The 20,131-nt window shown below is 41.2% G+C and overlaps 1 protein-coding gene, 1 non-coding gene and 1 pseudogene across 2 annotated transcripts in view; all 3 read left to right on the top strand.

Annotated features, from left to right (window-relative positions):
* Window positions 1-20,131, top strand: part of Mrps28 (mitochondrial ribosomal protein S28) — a 130,608-nt gene that overhangs the window by 83,771 nt on the left and 26,706 nt on the right. The gene's annotated exons all lie outside the window — the stretch shown is intronic.
* Window positions 1-20,131, top strand: part of LOC134485882 (uncharacterized protein C14orf119 homolog) — a 30,668-nt pseudogene continuing 10,537 nt past the window's right edge.
* LOC120101256 (small nucleolar RNA SNORA38) lies at window positions 12,244-12,362 on the top strand. The gene has a single exon (XR_005501632.1). It is a non-coding gene; the product is annotated as a small nucleolar RNA SNORA38 (small nucleolar RNA).

Genomic DNA, 20,131 nt, shown 5'->3' on the forward strand with positions numbered 1-20,131 from the left:
CTACATCTGTGCCAGGAGATACAGACCAGCCTGTGTATGCTCTTTGGTTGGTGGCTCAGTCTGGGAGCTCCCAGGGGTCTGGGTTAGTTGATACTGTTGTTCTTCCTTTGGGGTTGCCCTCCCCTTCAGCTCCTTAAGTCCTTCCCCTAACTCTTCCACTGGGGTCTCTGACATCAGTCCAATGCTTGGCTGTGGGTATCTGCATCTATCTCAGTCAGCTGTTGGTAGAGCCTCTCAGGACAGCCATGCTAGGCTCTGTCTGCACACACAGCATGGCATCAGTACAGTGTCAGGGGTTGGTGTCTGTGCATGGGATGGATCCCAAGTTGGGCAGGTCACTGGGTGGCCTTTCCTTCAGTCTCTGCTCCATTTTTGCCCCTGCACTTCTTTTAGACAGGAACAATTCTGCGTCAAAAGTTTGAAAGGTAGGTTGGTGACCCCACCCCTCCACTGGGGCCCTGTCTATGTCCTGGAGGTGGCCCCTTCAGGTACCATCTTCCCACTGTTGGGCATTTCTGCTAAGGTCATCTCCATTGAGTCCTGGGAGCCTTTTACATCTCAGGTCTCTGGGGCTTTCTAGCGGTTTCCCCGCCCCACCCCTCACAGCTCCATATTTCCATTCATTCTCCTGTCCCTCTGAGCTTCTCTCCTGTCTCCCCAAGATGCCTGATCCTGTCCCCCTTTCCTCCTCCCTCGTCCCTCTCCCCTCTCCCACCCAGTTCCCTCCCTCCCTCTGCCTCCTGTGATTTATTTGTTCCCTCTTCTAAGTAGGACTGAAGCATCCACACTTGGTTTTTCCTTCTTTTAAAACTCAGTATGGTCTGTGGGTTGTATCCTCTGTATTCTGTACTTTGGGCTTACATCAGTGATTACATACCATGCATGTTTTTTTGGGTCTGGGTTACCTAGCTCAGGATGATATGTTTTAGTTCTATCAATTTGCCTGATATCTTTGTTTTAATAGCTGAGTAGTACTCCATTGTATAAATGTACCACATTTTCTGCAACCATTCTTCAGTTGAGGATCATCTAGGTTGTTGCCAGCTTCTGGCTATTACAAATAAGGCTGCTATGAACACAATAGAGCATGTGTCCTTTTGGTATGTTGGGGCATCCTTTGGATGCCCAGGAGTGGTATAGCTGGGTCCTCGGGTAGCACTATGTCCAATTTTCTGAGGAACCACCAGATTGATTTTCAGAGTGGTTGTACCAGTTTGCCATCCCACCAACAATAGAGGAGTGTTCCTTTTTCTCAACATCCTCCCCAGATAGTTCTTTATATCAAGAGAAATCCTTTAGGTGCCTAGATGAATCTCTTTCTTATACAGTTGTCCTTTTGTCCATTTTATCTGCTGATGCTTTATGCCTTAAGATTTATATGTGATTAGTAGGATTCCACTAGCTTTAGTGTGTACATGATGCATTTCTGCAACTTACATTGTTTAAAGTGTGGTTCTTACAAGCAGTATGTCATTAGGCTTTGCCCAGTCTGCCAGTCCATGTCTTTTCATTGAAGCACTTCCTTAGTCGTTTGAAGATTTGTGGGACTACTGTATTTGTGTTTAAATTAGCCACCTTTCCCCTCTTTCTCTATTAGTAAACATATGAAATAGGAATCATTTCTAGCAGCTAGGAATATGTAAGCAGAGGACCCTTTCTCTAAGGGTGTAAGACTTTGGTGTAAAAGAAGGATTGGCTATGTATCTTCTTTGAGATTTCCAAGAAGGAAAAGCCTAAACATAGGTGATTTTTACTTTAATTAGGGTTTGAATCAAATGTAGCCTAGGAGCTTGTAGGGGAGGAGAAGTAGGTCCTTCTAATGCCCCAGGCTCCAGCCCAGGGACAGCCAGCACATGGAGGGCAGGGAAGAACTTCCGACTCAGCCTTCTGAGATGGAACCTCAGCCTGCATGAGATGATCAGGGCATTGCTGCGCCCTCAGACTTCTAGAGTGCCTGGCATCCATGTACAGTCTTGGCAGATGCACATCTTAGAGAGGGAGGTTTGGGGTTTCCACACACAAGACAGAAAGGTTGGTGCTACCATCTGGATCTGCTTGCTTTCCAGAGAATCAGAAGCAACAGGAACTGTGATGTAGCTGTGGCTGGACTATTTTAAGGAATTGGCTCACACCATTGTTGGGGCTGGCGAGTCTGAATTATGTAGGACATGATAGCAGGCAAGAGTGGATACTGAAGTTTTGAGACAGAATTTCTTCTTTCTGCAGGAAACCATGCAGTTTTCCTTAGTCTTACAGCTTACTAAATGATACCCATTATAAGACTGAGAGTAACTGTAGATGTTGCACTCTGCAGAGTAAATTTACAGTAATGTCTAGACTTGTGTTTGATTAAATTACTGGGTACCATAGCCTAGCCAGGTTGATACAGGAGATTAACCATTGTACCATGCATGACAATGCAGAAGCAGCAGCAGAGTCGCAGAGGTATTCTGCATGGCAGAGCTCCTTCGAGGGAGCAGAACATCTGCTCTTGAGGAGCAGTACCCCTGTGCGAGGTCACAAGGTCTCCACTCCAGACAGGCACTGTGGAGCTGTGTGTGCTCGCAGGAGGCATCCACAGTATACCATAGTGTCCTGTCCCCTCCAAATACACAGGGAAGGGAGAGACAAGTAGCCACGCTGCCCAGGGGATTCTACATAGAACAGAACCACGGTGCAGATAGCCACCCGAGAATTAAAGTGACTTTAATGCATTAATTAATTAATTAGTGCATCTCCATTGTGCTTCTCTAAGCCTGTGGTCTTTGTCTTTTTGTTATTGTTTAATTGCTCAAGTTTATGAGTTACAGTGTGATACATCTATAAAATACGTAATGAGTGGTCTTTATTTCTACTTCTTAATTGCTCTAAAAATGCATATAAAATGAGCCTTTTCTGTCTCGTTTTCTACTTTATTTCTCATCTTTCCTAAAAGAAATTTGAATAGTCACTTTTGATTTAGTTCATATGAGTCATGCAATGACTGTTTCTTATTAACTTCTCAGATAGGGGCAGTCAGTTATATTGCAACAGTTATATTCTGCCACTGTGACCTAAACTTGCCTGCATAGACCCATAAGAGCAGACTCCATTCCATCCAGCCTGTGACAGCTTCACACAGGAGATTCACTGCCCTCTATGGTGGTGACAAGAGCTGCAAATGCTTGGTTCCAGAATTCTCCCAACTAGAGTCTGAAAGGCAAGAGAGGGCTGCAACCCGCTGAGCTCTGCAGCTGCTGCTTGCTGTCTTCCACTGTGAGAGCACCTTTCTGACAGGTTCTCAGGCTCAGCTCTCAGCCAGAACAGGATCAGCATAGGGACCTTCGCACTGACAGCTGCTCTGTTAATCAGTGCTCTGACTTCAGCTGCATGGCTTCTCAAGAATCTTAATTAATTTTCTCACTACCAAACGTTATCTCTTTTAAAAAGCTATCATCACATACTTTCACTGGTTTAATTTTTTTACCTTAAGAGATTGTTAGTTTTCACAAAATCACCAATATTTCTGTTTCCAGTCTGCTCTTGGGTGTTTTTACCTAGGACAGATTTGTCAAATTTACCAAATTGTAAACACTACTGACCACGCTTCTTACCACCAGCACCAGCAGCACCACCACCATCCAGGAATAGATGATGTATTTTGTAGAAGTAGGCAGTTCTCAGGAGAGGTGTGTACAGCCTGCTGTTTGGCTATGGGACCTTGAAACTTTTGGATGTGTAAGACCCACCCTCTGATGAAGACTCCAGCAAGCAGCTAGGAGGAGATTGGCTCAGTGGCCCAGACTTCTCTATCGCTGTTGCTCTGTCGTTTCTTCAGGTTAGCCTGTCATGTGAGGCTCCAGTCCTTTGACAATGTAGATCCTGTCCACGGAATGCTTTCAAGAAGAGCATTTCTGTCATTACATGAGAATATATTACATATTCCTTCAGAATATGCCACATTCCTACCCCAATGTAAAACTGCCTTTCTTCCCTCTGTTGATGTAGGGTGCAGGTCAATGATGATGCCATCTCTGACAATTAGAAGACAGAGAGGGGAAAGGGGCTTACTAGAAACAGCATTCTTCCAATAGCCTCCCTTTATCTGTCAGACAAGTTCATCTCAGTCTAGGGAAGTAAAACAGTTTCTATCTGTGATCAGGAAAATGACTGGAAATGTTCTATTTTGGAATGAGGTGTTTTTGAATGGCTTGATTTTTAAAAATAGGATGTGTAATACATCAAGTCCACTTGGAGTCTTTTGGGGACATCACAAAGGAATGAACATTGTTTTCATAAGCATAGACAGACATGCAATTAAAACACCTACACACAAATAAAATAAAAGTTAGACATCATATTCAGAGCTGACAGTACTATGCGAAGAAAAGGAAATGTCTGTTTCTTATGTATCTTTTAAGAAAGAAAAATTTCTCACAAGTTTCTCTGAACATGATTCCTTTATACATTGTTCACCAAAATTATATCTTGTGCTTAAATGTAAAATAATACAGGTGTGAGTGTGATTGATTTAGACACATCACAACCTGCCTGGGTTGAGCCTTGCACATGCTAGGCAGGCACCAAGCTATATCCCAGGCCTTTTTGTATTTTTTATTTGAGCTAAGATCTCACTAAGTTGTCCAGATGGCCCTTGAATTTACAGGCTTGTGCCTCCAGGACTATAATTTAAGGGCTCCAATGTCACTTATTATAAAGTACAAAAGTACCAGGTTATTGATTTTCTTTTTTGACTATATTCTTGAAACTGATTTTTAATACATGGAGACCATTATGAACTTTCAACCTGAAATGATGCCTTTACAACAGAAGCTTGTCATGTGAATAAAAAAGATCTATTTTATAGATCTATAATTAATGATTTACTGGTCATTATTTCTTTACCATTTTGTAAAAAGCTATCTATAGAAAATTTAGAAATGACATAAGAACAAATGGAAGAAAGAAACTCGTAGTTCTTGGAGGTGAACACTGAAGATGTGGTAACATGTTGCATCTTGGAGATTTGTTTCTCACATGGGAAGAGATGTTCTGTTTTAGTTTGTAGTGGGTGATTAGGGGAAAATCCAGACAAACTCTGAACTTACAATTCTCCTGTCTCCAGCTCTACAGGTGCTGAAATTAGGGGCATGGTACTTGTAATAGCTAGCTCTAATTTGGTGAAATCAATTCTTTCTGTAAGATTTAAACCTTAGAGTAAACATTAAACTTTATTGCAATTAAATAAATCAGACTCCTTAGGATAGGAGGATTGTGGTGGTTTGAATAAAAATGCTCCCCACATAGGCTCATATACTTGCTTAGTCCTCAGTTGATAATTTGTTGGGGAAGGATTAGGAGGTGTGGCCTTGTTGGAGGTGTGTCGCTGGTTATGGGCTTTGACGTTTCAAAAGCCCATGACAGGTACAGGTCCAGTGTTTGTTTCTCTCTCTCCCTCTCTCCCTCTCTCCCTCTCTCCCTCTCTCCCTCTCTCCCTCTCCCTCTCCCTCTCCCTCTCCCTCTCCCTCTCCCTCTCTCCCTCTCCCTCTCCCTCTCCCTCTCCCTCTCCCTCTCCCTCTCTCCCTCTCTCCCTGCCCAGCATGTAAAGCTCCCAGCTACTACTCCATTGCCATACCTGTCTGCTCCCTACCATAATGATAATGGGCTAAGCATCTGAAACTGTAAGTAGGCCCCTATTTAAATGCCTTCCTTTATAATTTGCCTTGGACATAGTATCTCTTCACAGCACTGGATCAGTAAGACACAAGGGTCATTTATACTTTGACTGGTACGGTTAATATAAAAAGGAAAGATTGTATATATCTACTTCTTTGCCTTAAGTACAATGTATTAAAGTTGCAGTTCAAGAATACTATACAATGTAGCATATCCATGTAGACTATTGTGAGTGGTAAGGCGAGAGTAGAGATTCTTACCATGCAAGCCTGGCCACCTGACTTCAGTCCCCTGGCTTTCCACTCCTGCACTCACCTGCTTCCTTTTCTGTAACCCACGAAGTCCTTTTGTGCTGCTGCCAAGCACTCATGGTGTGGAGCTATGCACCTCTGTGGTTCAGCCTTCCAGGTCCACTCCTAAAGAAAGAAAACCGTCCCTCGCTCTCCAGAAGCCGTCAGTTGTGAGTAGCTTCTCAGCTGTGCGTGGGGGCTCAGGAGCCCTTTCCTCTTTCATGCTGCCATGTTGGTTGACTTTGATCTTGTGTAGATCTTATGTAGTCAGTCACAATGTCTGTGCAGTCATGAGTAGTCCTGCCACGTCTAAAAGATAATTTTTGCTCCAGTCCTTCCTATTCCTAACCATTGGCTCATAACAATGGTATACTTGTTTTCTGCACTTTAAGCAGCTGTTTCTGTGGTAGCCATCATCTACCGCACAAATAAATTTTACTTATGAGGTCTGAGAACTAATGGATCTATGGGTATAAGGCTATGAATGTAGAGGAAAATTTGATAATATGCCCATTTAGCAAAAATAATACACTCAGGGAACCTTGAGTTCCTCAACCATGGAATTCTTGGCCACATTTACAGTACCATGAATTTCTTTTCATGGAGTCAGCCTTAAATCCACTAAAAAAAAATTATAGTTGTTTAATTCTGCACACAGACACAGATACAATTTCATCCATGGGCATATCCTGCCATATTGGTTATTATAGCTTGTAGCTCACAGGGTTCACAGTTGGGTAAGCCTGTTGATGACCAGCAAACACCCCCCACACACACACACACATACATACATACACTCTCCCCCAGTAGCCTTCATAGCACCTTCCAGTTCTGTGAAAGCAGGGCCAATGTTTCCTGGTTAGTACCAACTTGATTTATCCATGCATTATAATCAAAATGTATGGATCTTCAGTACTAGGGTTTTACCATAAAGTTCTGGTTGCCAACCAAGAATAGTTGCAGTAGCCTGGATTACCTGGGGATCTGTAGAACACCCCTGACTAACAACTAGAGGGAGGCAGCCCACACCTAGCACTTTTTATTTGACAACCTGTGGCTCCTAGGACATATTCCTTCCTCTCTCTCTCTCTCTCTCTCTCTCTCTCTCTCTCTCTCTCTCTCTCTCTTTCTCTCTCTCCATATAAAATAATATAAATGAAACTTATAAAATTTGTGAGTTTCTTTATGGTTCTTCACAACAACTCCATTTAACAGCATTACTGAGAATTCAGTTATAGTGAAATGCATAGTAAAGCAGTTAATCTGTGCCAGAAAACAGTAGTTTGTAATTTTATATCTCAGATTGTGGGTATATCTTTCAAAGCAATTTAGATCTTAGAACTTACTGTAACAGACCCATGTTAAGTTTTTATTAGTTCTTTGAGAATTCTCTGTATGCTTGGGTCCTGTCAGCCTTCTCTCCTCACTCTGTACAGATCTTCTACCACTTTCCTTCCCTGCCCATTCAGCTTTCTGTCCTGTCTGCATCCTTGCTGTTGGTTTTTTCCCCAAACTCGTCATGTCCAATTGCTGCTACCCTTGGATATGTGGCCTTCCACTGGAACACAGTTGAGTTACCTTGGGTCACACTCTGGCATCTGCCAACTGCCAGTGCCTTCTCAGCTTGACGTGGGCCATCCTGCCCATCTCTTGGCCATGTATGTACATAACTTGGTTGTTATCGTGTTTGCCTAGTATACACAGTCTGGATTTAATCCCTAGCACCATATAAGCCAGGTATGTTGGCGTATTCCTGCAATTCTAACACTAGGGTGGTGAAGGCAGAATTCATAGTCATCCTTGGCTATAAAATAAATTTGAAACCAGACTGGAATACATGAGACTTTATCTCAAAAAAAAATAATATTAATTTTAATTACCTAACCTTTTAATGATGAGAATACAACTATTCTAACAAAATGATTTGTTTTCTTTGAACTTGCCAGGCTTCTCTGCACAGTGGGCCTGATCAAGTTTACTTTTCAAAGGTAATTATCAGTCTCTCTTGACTTTCTACATTTGGCCCAACACATCCTGCCTGCTTCAGGTAGACTTAGATAGCTGACTATTGCCAGATCATAGTTTATGGTTATCTGCTTGTGATTTCAGGTGTGTGGTGTTGAAAACAGTGAGATCAAACTAGAAAAGGGTACCATATAGTCAAGGTATGCAGCTTGGGTGATTTTACTTTGGGAAGTGGTATTAGGAATTGAAGGAAAGAATGGACTCACAGTATAATTAGACAACAGTGAACCAAGAAATTGGTCTTTTGAGTAAGGTCAAGGTAGTTTTTAGATTTCAATCATGGATCATGTGAAGGCTTAAAATTTAATACAGGTAAGTGCAGCCACCTTCTCCTTTATGAATTACTAAAGTTGCCATATCACGGTCCCAATGCTCTTTGACATTCTTTCCGTCAAAGGGGTCGCTTTGTCCTTCAGTGTGTACTGTAAAGCTCTTGAGCCTTACACTGCAACAGAAGTGGTCTTATGCTAGTTGGGAACTGTGGGTTTTAAAAGCATCCACCTACCTCTTACAGTGCTTTACAATATATAACCACCATCACTGAAGAGTCCAAATCTCCATGTTCTATTCAGAAAGGTTCACGTGGTCAGCAGCTAACAGTCGGTGATAAACTTGGCTTTTGTGTGAATGAGACATCTTTACAGTGGGTCTGCCATGCTAAACCCCATCACTGCAAGAGACTGCAGTAGAGCAGAATAAGTGATTGCTCTTGTTTCTGCCATTGAGCTTCAGGGTGGTTTACGGTCTAGCAATATCCTATGTGTCTGTCAGGAAAACCCTTTTCTACTTTGGGATCATCCCAGTTTATGCTGGTGTATCCAACACCTGGTCTTTCTCAGCTTCCGTAATGGATCTGATATTTACTGTTCTTGGTGTGGCAGAGTACATCATGGAGACTGAGAATTTAAAGGTGTGCAGTTTGATCCTGGGGAGGTAGCGCAGTGGGTAAGAGTGCTTGTTCTGCAGACACGAGGCTGTGGGCTCAGTCCCCAGCATCCATTGAAAAGCTGGGCATGGCTGCAGATCCTGTGACCCTACCACCAGGAGACCAGGGTAGAGTCAGATCTTAGGAGCTTATTGGCTGGGTCAGCCATCTAGCCAACATGACAAGCTTCAGGGTTGCTGACAGATCCTGTCTTAAAGGTAAAGGAGTGGTAGAGGACATCTTTCAACATCCTCCTCTAACCTTTAATTCACATCTGCACATAGGTACATTTCTAACTCACCATGCATATGCACATGACTCACAGGGTCATGTGGTAAATGCTTGCTTCCCAGTTGGCAGGCCTATTTAGGTAGGCTGTGGAATGTTTTGGCGGTACTAGAAGGCAGAAGGAGATCGCTAGGGGATATGCCTTGAAGGGTATATCCTGGCCTTTGGCTCCAGTGCCTTTCCTGCCTACATTGTGCACTGGTGTCCAGAGCTGATCACCCAGCCATGCCTTCCCTGCTGTGATGGGTTAATCCTCCAAAACGGAGTTAAAATGCTCTTCCTCGTGAAGTTAATTGTGTGAGGTATTTTGGTCACAGTGATTCAGCAGGAGCTAATACAGCAGCATCACCACTGCCTAGTTTCAGGGCACAGTCATCATCCAGAAAGGGACGCCTTGCGTGCATGTGCTTCCGCATTTCACCTGGACGAAGAGGGACTCAAGCTGCCCCAGCCCACATATAAAACCGGGCTTTCCAATATGATTATACTTATATAGTTCATCTTTCCCCCACAAATTCAAATGCCGTCTCTATTGTTTATCAGACTTTTTGGGTGTATATTTAGGCCTTTTCCAAGGCAGTTTCTTTTTCCTATTTTTCAGGAATTTTAGAAAATACATTTATTATATATTATCTTGGAATTTTCATATGTGAATACAGTGCATTTATATAATATTCACACCTCTGCTCCTTGTCTCTAGCCTTTCTTGTACATCCTCTTCCCTACATTTTCTTTCCAACCACCCACCCCCTTAAAATAACACACTGAGACCAGTTAGTGCTGTTTGTACCTAAATGTCTGTCTGGATATAAAGTCTTCCTATGTAGATCATTCTAGCTTGGCATTATTATTTAAAATTGTTATTAGCATACATTCATTATATATAATATTGAATTCCATTATAATGTTTTGATACACAAACATAATGTATTTCACATGTACTCACTCTCTCTTGTCCCCCCCTTGCTCCCACTCACAATTATTTCCTTCTTCTTCCCAACCAGCTCCTTTCTGGTGCTTGTGTACAAGTATGTTGTGTGTATGCGTATGTGTTTGGTGTGTATTGTGTGTGTGGTGCGTGTGTGTGTGTTTGTGTGTGTGTATGGTGTGTGTGCATGTGTGGTGCATGTGTGTATGGTGTGTGTGATGTGTGTTGTGTGTGCATGTGTTGGGTGTGTGTGCCTTTGTGTGTGGTGTATATGTGTGGTGTGTGTTTGTATGTGTGGTGTTGCCTGTGTGTGTGTGTGTGTGTGTATGTGTATGTGTGGTGGTGTTGCCTCTGTGTGTGTGTGTGTGTGTGTGTGTGTGTGTGGTATGTATGTGTTATATGGTATGCCTGTGTGTGGTGTGTGTTTATGTGTATACATGTCTAGCTCAGTGAGTTTCACATTAGGATATTTAGGATACTTTACCAGAGTATAAGCAAATTAGCAGTGGTTTATAGAACTGAAGAAAATGTCAACCATTAATTATGTGTAAATCTTCAAAAAGGGGTAAGGTTTCATGAGGCCTTACCCCTTCATGACTTGCTGTCAACTGCTCCCGGTGTGTGCAGGTAACCATAGAGTGTGAAGCTGTGTCATGACCATATGGCTGCGTTCCAGACTACTCAGTGCCTCTCCTCCTGCCTGTACTCCTTCTGTTTCTTCTTCCAGTGTCCCCTCAGCTTTCAGAGAGACAATGCAGGCGACTCTGTTATGGGTGCATATTCAGTAGTCCCTTTTCCTTAGCCCCATGGATGTCTGCAGTTACTGCCGGTCATTGCAGACATGTCTCTCTGACTACAGCTAATGGCAGCATTACTCATGGGCAGAGATACTGTTTTAAAAGGCAAATCAGTAGGGACAGCTTATCTGTATAGCAAGCATGAACATCAGCTCTACCTCTAAATTCTATTTGACTTTACATCCTAGTAAATGCTTGCAGAGAGGGTTTTTTATGAATCGGACACCTTTCCCCCAAAATGTTCTTGTCCTTATCAAATTGCTATCCACTTCCAGTTCAGTTCTCCCTCGGTGTGATGTTTTTATTATTTCAAAACTTTATAATAGCACAAAGTTACCATTTTAGCTCTTGAAGTGCTGGACCCAAATCTTTAGGATACTTCATTGTTTAACTTAAAACTAGGGATGTATAAGTGGTGAGATTTTTCTCTTGTGCCTAGATGTTAGGGAATCTAAATTACAGATATGAAAAACAGTGTAATATTCCATGATGTAGCAAGTTTGGGAGTGTAATGTGCTCCTCATAAATCGGAGCTGTAGTCACTCCCTCCATTGCCCCCCTAGCTGTTATCGCAAAGCACTCTGTATCAGTGTCATGGGCAAGCAGCTGCCTCCACAGCCACAGCCACTGCCACTGCTAAGGTTTTCCTCGGCTTAGCACGCTACTTGCCTTGCCAGAGCAGGTGCGGCAGCTGCTCTGGAGTTGGGGCAGGTTGGCCTGCATTATTAAGGCAGCTGCCAGGCTGACCACACAGCTGGGGAAACGGCTCTTGGGGTCAGTGGAACGTCATAGAGTGTGACAGTGACAGGGGCATCGGAGGTCTTTAATCTTAGATCTTGGTCACTCGGAATGAAATAGCACTTTGATTCCTCCTAAAGATATGGAGAATTGGTGGAAAGATACTGCCATAGTTCTGACTAAGCATGAAGATAACTTTGTTTCCGCACCTTTTAGAATCACCTCCTGAACAGTTAAGACACACAGATCAAGCTGCGGGTTATTTGATTCCAAAGTGGGTCAACTTTTCAATATTTTACCTGGACATTAAGTGAGTTTATTTGCCATACATGGTTTATTGTGTATGCCATAGTTATAATAGGTAGTAGGTATTTTTAAAACACTGACTTTTAAAGGGGTACTGTCCTAAAAGCAATCTTAAACCCAATGTAACTAACTTTATGTAATAATGTGTATAAGCGCTAGTTACCAAGCATCAATTTTGATCAAATCAGGGAAAGCACTAATACCTTTGAAAAATGCCTGGTAAATTCACATTGATTCCATAGGATCTCAATCCAAACTTGTAGCGCTGGACTTCTTAACTCAGGTTATAACATTTTCATAAAAGAAACTGATGTCATCATGTAAGAATTGGAGGCAAAGAAATATGGTAGATTTGGAAAGCCTGGGACCAGCTTGCCCCTTGCAGGCTCAGGATCAATCATCCCACAGACAGGGAAAAATGATGTCATAGAGCTACATGAATGTAGATTTGCCTGAGCTTGAGTCATTTATTCACAAACTTGGGGATCATTCTAAGACTGCAAAGTCATCCTTGGTCCCTGAATTTATACCTTCATTTGAACAGCCAGTTCTTGACCAGAGGTAACTATTACTGTAGGCCAAAGATTGTAACAAGTTTTTCTCTGTAAATGCCAGGTTTTTCCAAATCATGTTATTGTATGAGATGCAGCCTGTGTTGGTCCTGTGTCAGTCAGTACTGGCTCTGGGCGCTGATCTCAAGTGCTGTCCTGCCAGCTGTACCAACTACTGACTTGCCACTACTTAAGTCACTTTCTTCTTGGACAAAACAACTGTCCCTGAAGCTCCTAAAAATGCTCTCATTTTTTTAATTGAATAAATTTGCTCTTTGACAAATCCTTACATGTATAGAATGCATTCTGAGTATTTTCCCACCCTTCCTTATTGCCCTCTCATGCCTGTCGGTTCTCCATCCTTCCTACAGATCCCTTTGCCACATTCATGTCTTTTGTGTTTTATGACCCACTGAGTTTAACTAGGGTCCTCTGTGTAATATAGGTTTGGAACTATCAATTGGAGCTTGATGTCATCACTTGGTTCATAACTGAAGACAGTGAATGACTCCTCCTCTCACAGATCTATCCACAGCCTGATGAGTCTGTGACTAATTATCAACAAGACCAGTCTTGTGCAGGCCAAGTGCAGATAATCCCAATTTCTGTGGGTTTATGATTATAATGTCTATGCCTAAAAGGGGGTGTGGTATGAGTATCTTCTTTATGGCTGAGCTCTCATCCACCACTTACTCTCTGCACCTTGAGCGTCAACTGTCAGTCACTACAAAATGATTTATCTTGGATTAAGGATGGGGATACCTTTTGTCTATGGGTATGAAAATAGATATTTAGAAGACAATTTGCCACTATTTTAACTTAACTAGACAATAGAAGTTCCCTAAGAGCCTATCATTTCTTCAGTCATAGGTTTACAGTGCTAGGAATGGCTTTCAACCTTTGGGAAATACCTCAGATCCAATCACAGGGCGGTTTGTTACTTCCATAAGAGTTGTGTTCCATGCCTGCAAGTATCAAAGCTGTTAGGAAGTACATCTCTTCTCCTGCAGTTTCCTGCACAGTGCTTTGCAACGAATTCAATGAAAGCCAGCAGGGAGAATGCTTCCAATTCAGTTCCAGCTTGATTTAGCAATATCTTATAACTAAGACATCTGATGTCTTAATAGTGTGTTACCATCTAGTTCTAGTGGACAATCAAGAGGAGTTCTAAGGTACTGTATTGTTGGAGGCCCCTAGGACTTCTTGGCCAACAATTCATCCAGAGTTATCGCACACCTCATACTTCTTATATTTATAAAGATACATGTTTTATATTTATATTCTGGAACAAGCTGATATCATTGACTTGTGGCAAGATTTGTGAGAAGGGCAATTATACATTAAAAATTAGTTTCCTTTTGGGTATTTTAATATGAATATCCAAACCAAAAATAATATAGGAAGGTTTTTTTAAGTTTGTTTGTTTATTTGTTTGTTTGTATGTGTTTTTTTTCTTGGTCTTTCAGCAGTTCTCTCTTCTTCAGGGGTACATAGCTTGAGTACACTGTCAGTTCTTTTCTATATGACTTTTGCCCAGTGCGATACTCTTACTTGCCCCTTTTTCCTGAGAATAGGGGTAGAATTTCATCCACCATTTAAAGTGTAGATGATGCTTTGTTTGGAAGTTGGCTTTGAATGAAAGTAGTCTAAATCTAAGTGAATTATCACTTAGGTTGTGCATGGACCTAGACAAGTAACTGGATACTGTGGGAAAGGCAGGACCACCTTTGGAGATCGTAATTCTGCTGTCCAGTTGTTTTGCTGTGCAGTGAAGCCAGGACACTGCAGTCACTTGTCAGCTGTCCTTCTGAATTTGGATTGCATCCTGGCTCATGATCAAGATGTATAGGAGAAACTTTAAATAACCTAAAGTAAAGGGGTTTGTTTTACTAATGATCACATTTTGAAAAATGGTTAGTGAATTCTAAAGACAGTGCTTGAAAAGCCCCTGCATTGAAACCTGGCCTCTTCTTACCAAAATGTTCTCCTTAGAATGCAGAGCATTATAGAGATAAGGCTTCAGAATAATAGTCAACACATTCTTCATGTAGGTCAAGAATTTACTAAAGAGGAAGAACTCTACTCTAGCCCTTATAAAAGTATCATGAATCCTTAGTGACATTTAAAATAGATTCTTACATGTATGTATTAGTGTGCTTACATCTCTGTATGTATACATGCATATGCATGTGTGTGAAATGAGGAGGAGTTGGTTCTCTTCTACCTTACAGGTTCTGGGAATTGAACTTAGATCATCAGGCTTATTAGCAAGTGCTTTTAACCACTGATCCATCTTGCCAATCCAACATAGGTTTCTTAATAAGATGATTGATTTTCTGACATTAAGGAAGTTGAGGCAAGCGCCAGTACAGCAAGAGTAATAATGATAACATATAAAAGAGACCAGAACACTGAGAGGATCCACTCCTTAAAAGAAACTTTTGTTTTCGTATGTTGTGGTGAATTTTTTTTATTTTACTATTAGTTGATACAATACTTGTATATATTTCTGTGGCAAGATGTGATGTTTCTGTGCTGTATACGTTCTATAATGATGAAATCTGGCTCATTAGGTGATTTAGAAAATGTTGTTAGGAAATGATAGGATTTTATCCTTTCTGATAACTGGGTGGGATTCTATTGTATATATGCCTCATTCTCTGTACCCCTAATCTGTTGGAGACACTGAGCTCAGCCCCATTCCCTGGTTGTTGTGAGTAGTACCACAATATGCATAGGACCCTCTCTCTATGTGCTGTTCTATTTCTTTTGCATATCCACCTGTGGTAAGACTGTTCGATCATCAAGTTTCTTCATAGTCATCGAGAGCAGTTGATTTGCTGTTAGTACATTCCTAGTACATCAGATGTAAGGTGCAGTTGTGTACACATAGCCATAAAAGGTAGGGAGTGTATCACCGTATAGGAAGTGTATTATGTCTAGGTCTTCCTGAATAGACCTCTACCCTGATACTTCAATTAGTGGCCCTTGAACCATGATGCTTCATACATGTGGTAGGAGTTAATAGTCCAAGCAGAAGTTACTGCAGGCCTCTGCATACCCCTCCTCTTCCCACAGTCAGCTGAGCACTAAGAATCACCCATTTACACAAAATATCAAATGTGTCAGTGAATATTGGCAAATTTTTAAAAATTAATTTTCTTTCTTGTTTAGTTGATCAAATCAATATTCCTTCCATAGAAAACCCCTTTCTATCACTGAACCACTGGTTCAGCTTTCCTAGAAATTGATGAGGTCATACAAAGATGGTATAATGAAACTTTTGACAGATTTACAATGAAATTATTGTTAATCTACAAACTGTCTTACATCACAAGGTGCTTAACTTCTCTAAGCAGATGCAGTTGCCAGGACCATTGGCCGGAAGGCAGCGGAGCCACAGTAGAGAATGATGGGACTTTTATGTTATGGCATTCACTGCCACAGCTGCCCTGTAGGTGTTCTTTGATGGTAACAGTTACTGTCTGCCTTTCTTGACTCAGTAACATAGGAAAAGAACACAGACTGGACTCAGAAAGAACAGTTTGTGCTCTGACTTCTAGCTCTCTAGCTTTGGGGAAGATTTTCCTTTGCAGTATGGTAATAGTAATGTCTGCCTGTCAGATGGTATGAGAGTAAGTGAGATAATACATAAAGGACAAGCCATGTTGTGTGACACAAGCCATCAGGGTTAATATCTAGAAAACACAAGTACAGGGTGATACGTAACTTCGCTGTGCACAGTAAGAGGTCAGATCCCAGGTATTTATTATCCATTTCTCTGTTCTTTGTGAATATGTGGCTGGTAGCATTAGCTAGTGCCAGCTGAACAAAGTAAAACTGAATATTCTGTCTGCACGGACTTTGATTTAAAGAATATAAAAACCTTGTTTTCCATTTATTTTGTACCTGCCAGTAGCAGATAGTTTTAAAAGAAGTTCAGCTATACACTTTGTAGTTATTTGGTAATACTCTGAACTAATATTAATATTCAAAATAAAAAAGTACTTAAAATTCTCATGGTCTGTTTCTTTTTCCAGTCTGTGAAAATCAGTATGAATTAGCTACAATTACAGCTTCAGTAAATTTTTTGAACCATAATTGTCTATATTATAAACAAATCATTTTGATTATTCTTTAAAAGGATAAACCTGAGAGAGTCTCGCCCACAGCCCCTCCCTCCTGAGCAGATGTCCTCATCCTACTTGTCACACAGCTTTCCAGTGGGCTTAGAGGGAACAAGGTCAAGAGCTGTGTGTCTGAGAAGAAATGAGTTACCCTTTATTTCTTTAATAATAATAAATTTAATTTTGCCATATACACTAAGAGGCAATAATGAAGAGATTTTTTTTTCTACCTGACTATAGAACCAAGAACAGATTTATTATAGAGCAATGTGTTATCACCCAACCATGAAGTAATTCTGTTGTTTATTTTTCTAAGCCAGCATATACCATCTTTCAAAGGAGTTGATCTCATAATGTTTTGTCGACTACTGTTTTAATTTATCAGGCTGTATAGTGCACATGTTTATTACACATTTGAATTCCCTTTTTTATTCAGTAGGCCTAGGGGCAGCCTAGTCAGATCTTCAGTCATTTGCCTCTTGTGCCTCGAGTTATCTTGTGTTAAGCTGACTGATTAATCTGAGGTAAAGTAAACATAACAGAAAAGTCTCTCTTGGTCTAAAATAACAAGATGAGATTTTATTATGAAATATTAGCTCAAAGGGGCTTGGAATAAAAACGCCAACCAACCAGAACTCCCAGTGACAAAACCGCTACCCAAAGACTATACATGGACAGACCCATGGCTCCAGCTGCATACGTAGTAGAGGATGGCCTTGCAGGGCACCAGTGGAAGGAGAAGCCCTTGGTCCTGCCAAGGCTGGAACCCCCAGTGTAGGGGATTATCGGATGGGGGGTTAGAACGGGGACAGGGAGGGGATAGGGGGCTTATGGACAAGAAACCAGAAAAGAGAATAACATTTGAAATGTAAATAAAGAAATGTCCAATAAAAAAAATAGAAATATTAGCTCACATTGTAGATATTCTTCAGAGAAACATAATTTGCAGGGTTTTTCCTCTTGAGAGTATATTGCCTTTAAAAAAAAAAAACTTGTTTTATCTGGATTTTTCACTCAATAGATATAAATGAAGTTCTATAATATTCTCAGAATTAGCTTCGTTTTGTTAATGTGTTTTTGTTATCTTTAAAGTCCTCATTCTTTAGCTGAACTCAAGTGTAAAAGTTCTTAAGAAGTCAAAAAACAACCTTCCTTGTGTTCCTGGGTCTGGACTTAGATTGGTGGGTGGCAGATGTAGTTGACTGTGTGTTAAATGGACAAACAAACAAAAGGGAAGAAGAGAATGAAAGCTTGTTTCCTTACCAAGCAGTCACACAATTTATTGTCTGGAAAATAAAAAAGGAAGAGAAAAGAGAAGAGAAGAAAGAACGAGTTTTCTGTACAGTGGCACTCACAGATGTTCCCTGGCAGCCACACAGTCTTCATTGGGGTCGGCTCCTGCAGGCGTAGTGTGGAGCTCCTTTGTTGGAAACAAAGTGTATCCTGTGGTGGGATGGGAGAGTGTCACAGGCTACTGTTGGATTACTGTCATTCTCAATAGAGACAGTACATTAAAGTAGCTTTGTGAGCCGTGCATTGTTTCAGCCAAGCCTGGCTAATAACACCCTCATCTTGGCAAACTGTTAAAAAGGTAGAGTTGGCGTAGGCTGCAGTCAGAGCCCAGCCTGTGCCTGGACATCACAGTACTTTTGTAAGCATGGGTTTCAAACAACCTATTGGTGTAATCAGTTTGACAAAAGGGTTTGTGAGTGTAGAGTTGGGGCTGTGATTGCTTTATGAATGGAGTTGCTTCTTTCTTGATGATTGCTAATGTCTCTGGAGTTATCACAGCGTTTTCAGCAAACTGTTCCTCCTTAGCCTCTTGCTTTAACATAAGACTTGGTTACAAAGTTAGTAACACATTATTACATGTGTTACATTCTGGAGGTTCGTTATTTGCATGTACAGTAGGAACTTGTGAAACACAGAGACTACATGCATGACCTAGTCACTCAGAGCAAAGGTGAGAGAACTCCTTCATTAGCCCTGGTCTCTCCCATGGTCATGCGAAGCACATGGCTTGATTACCAGATGGTAACTTATGTGTTAACTGTATTTTAAGGTTAATGTGTAAACTTTGGGGATTGATAATTAAATGTCTTTTGAGTTATTCCCCTTTTGGAGTTATGTGTATTGTTGAATAAATTTTTTGGCCTTTTAATTGCTTACATAAAATTCAAACAGGAAGGGACAGGAGACTATAAAAAGTAATAGAGACTGGGAACTCTAAGATCACCTCTAATTAGATAGGTTTGTTGGCTTGAAGGTTGGATTTACAAAGAGAGTTTAAGCCTTGTAAGAGTCAGATGGAAGTCAAGTGTTTTAACAGGGGATAAGATTCAGAAGAGGGAACCAGTAAAAATAGTGAGAAGTTGCAACTAGGGTATAAGGCTCCTCCTGTTCTCACATCTAAACACTCTCTTTTATAGCTTCTAATTTCATCAAATCAAAACAACATTCATTTACTGAGTTCCCTCTCCATTGAAGAGTTCACCAAATATTGCCACAAGGAGACCTATAGTTAGTAAACAAGGAATGTACTCATTAAAAGTTGTTGCTAACAAAAGATTTAAATAGCAGTTCAGGACAATAATGGGAGCCTATCTCAGAGGAGTCCTCCTTTAATGGCTAAATGGGCTATGCAAACAATAATTATTTCTGCACTCAGTACATGAAGAACTGTCTTCAGGCTAGGGTTGTAGGAGCGTGACTTGCTCTTACAGAGGTTGGCATGTGAGTGAGTCTGAGTTTTCTTTTTGTTATACTGGGTGAATTCCACTCATTCTGTTAAAACAGCATAAATGCCAGCCGGGCTTCTTAGAGTCCTTGAATGTCTACACTAAGGAACCTGTTACACACCTACCTACCTCTAAGATGGCATGCTGGAATTACCCTTTGGAGGTTCTTTATGGATATGTGCAGTGTTTAAATCATCCTTGTCATAGTCCTTCTCCCTGGGGATGCTAGACTCCTTTTTTGTTGTTGCCTGGGCTTTGAGGGTAGGAGGAGGAAACAGAGGCTGGTTCTTTGGACTACGTGAGCCTGGAGCTTAGTATGTAGCCAGGATTGCCTCAAATCCTGTGATCCGTCTGCCTCAGCCTCTTCAGAGCTGATATCACAGGCATGAATTGCCACATCCAGCTATTTCTTTTGGTGGTTGTGATGTATTTTGTTTTGTTTTATTTATATGCTCTTGTAGTGTAGCCCTGGATGGCTTGAAATTCACTATGCAGATCAGATTAGCCTTGAAGCGATCCTCCTGCTTCTACCACCTGAGTGCGAGGATTTTGACGTATGTACTACCACACATGTCTAAAGGAACAGCTTTGAAGGCTTTGTTGTTATTTATTTATAGACAGACAAGTCTCCTATACTCAGAACAGGTTGCAGACTTCCCATGGATGTAGCTATGGATGATCTTGAATTCCTGATTTTTCCCCCCTCTATCTATCTCCCAAGAGCTGGGATGCAGACATGCCATCATTCTCAGTTTACTCTTAA

Source organism: Rattus norvegicus, chromosome 2 (assembly GCF_036323735.1).
Source record: "Rattus norvegicus strain BN/NHsdMcwi chromosome 2, GRCr8, whole genome shotgun sequence".
NCBI lineage: Eukaryota > Metazoa > Chordata > Mammalia > Rodentia > Muridae > Rattus > Rattus norvegicus.